Source organism: Xenopus laevis, chromosome 5S (assembly GCF_017654675.1).
Source record: "Xenopus laevis strain J_2021 chromosome 5S, Xenopus_laevis_v10.1, whole genome shotgun sequence".
Taxonomy (NCBI): Eukaryota; Metazoa; Chordata; class Amphibia; order Anura; family Pipidae; genus Xenopus; species Xenopus laevis.
In genome coordinates, this window is record NC_054380.1 from 50628663 (window position 1) to 50631162 (window position 2500).

Here is a 2500-nt window from a genome sequence, read left to right on the forward strand (position 1 = left end):
GATTTGGTTGAGAGAGATCTAAGGCAATTGAAGCTTGATGACCTAGAAAAACGTGACTATAGAACTAATTTAACTGCAGGTGAGAGGTTAGCCATTGATACGTTAAAAAATGATTTTGACATCGTAATAAGGAAAGCTGATAAAGGGGGAAAAGTTGTAGTTTTGGACAGAATGACTTACATAAGTGAAGTGGAAAGACAACTGAAGGATAGAAATACATATCAAGTATTAAGCATAAATCCCCAAAGCTCGTTCAAATGTATACTGACGGACTTGATAAATATGGGGTTTTGTAATGGTGTTTACAATGAGAGGATAAAAGATTACTTGTTACCTGTTAATCCCAAAATCCCCATATTTCATGTTCTGCCTAAGGTGCATAAAAAACAGCGCCCCCCTGAAGGCAGACCCATTGTTTCGAGCATAGATTCGCTCAATGAGCACCTGGCTGAGCTGATCGATATGTTATTGCAACCATTAGTAAAACGGCTTGATTCATATTTAAGAGATACAAAACATGTGCTACAGATTTTGAAGGATTTCGTTTGGATTGACGATTTTTATAGTTGGGCTACAGTTGATGTAGTAAGTTTATATTCCTGTATCCCACATGACAAGGGGATTGAAGCTGTACGGTATCACTTAGATCTTTACAGTAATTATGAAGAAAATATTAAAATTTTTATTTTGAATGCACTTGAATTTTTGCTTACACATAATTTTTTCAAATTTGATCACGTTTTATATCTTCAAAGGTGCGGTACCTCAATGGGTGCGAAATTCGCTCCCACATACGCCAACCTTTATATGGGGTGGTGGGAGGAGGTGCACATCTTTGATGGATTGGTGCATGGAGTAAAACACATTAAATTTTACAAAAGATATGTGGATGATCTTTATATATATGGCAGGGCCACTGAAATTGATTTTATGGATTTTGTAAAAACACTAAATAATAATAATTGGAACTTGAAATTTACTTGCACGTTTCACAGATTTTCTATAGATTTTCTAGATTTGAAACTCACTGGAGGGAATCACAAAATTAATAGTACAGTTTTTCGAAAGCCAACAGCAAGGAAATTCACTTTTAAGAGCTGATTCCTGCCACCCAGGTCATGTTTTTAAGGCTGTACCCATAGGTTCAATTTCAACGTTTGAGGAGAAATTGTAGCACAGACAAGGAATTTATATTACAATCTATCAAGCTACGGAATCGTTTTCTTGAAAGAGGATATCGTTTAGATCACCTAATAGAGGCTTTTGGCAGGGCATTAAAAACGGAGAGATCTGAGCTCTTATGTGATCATATGAGTAGTAGTCACCGGAAAAATAAAACGAAGGAGGATATACCGATGTTTATTACAACCTTTAGTAAGCCAGTACTATAAAGTTAAGCAAATAATTAAGAGATATCTCCCTGTTTTGAATGGAGATGGAAACTTAAGAAAGGTCCTGGCAAAAGGCTGTAAATTTGTGACACGGAAAGCCAAGACAGTGGGGAACATCTTATCCCCAGTGAAGGTCAATAGTGATGTAGTGAGACATCCTGGTTGAATACTACTGGAACATTTAAGTGTGGTGCAATGCGATGCATAACTTGTACTTTCATGTTTAAATCAAAGGAGTTTACTAGTCGAAATACTAAAAAGAAGTTTAAGATTAAAGATTTCATTAATTGCAATTCGACATATATTGTCTATTTACTCACTTGTACAAAATGTGGTATTCAATATGTAGGCTGTACCTCTAGAAAGCTTAAGTGTCGGATGCGAGAACATATCAGCCAGATAGCCTCACGTAATTCCTCTACAGTGGTTTCGAGACATTTTCTTGCTTGTAGTAATGGGGACTGTTCTCCATAAGGATTCAAGGGATAGAGAAAATCATCCCAACCACAAGAGGTGGAGATCGGATGCAGAGACTGTTTTACAGAGAAGCATATTGGATTTTTACATTAGAAACTAGACAGCGCGCTAGGTTTGAACTTGCGTTTTGACATTTCCTGTCACGTTTAAAGTCCTGTATGAGATGAAAATGGGTTTTGTTGGTTGATTTGGTTAGAGATTGGTTAGGATTAATGGTTAATGTTCCTGATCTTTAGTAGAATGGTTATGTTAGATGGATTATGCAACTTGAGACAACGTTTTAATATGGTATATTATTGATATTGAGTGGGTGGTTTGAGTAAATTTATATTTATAATGAATTAATAACTCGATAAGGAAGTCATTTTGGAGGATTGAGAATCTAATAATTTAATAATGTAATAATTTATTAATTTAATAAGTTAAAATTTAATAATTTGAATTTGAATATTAATTGGCACATTAAAGTTATTGAAAATTGATGGATTAATGCACAGATTGTACATTGTGGTAATTTTTGGATATAGGTGAAGGTATAATTTCATTTAAATTAATTATATTAAGCGAGATATGGCATTTCATTTTAAAATATAGCGCATAAAAATTAAAATTTATTCACTAAGGGCAACTGA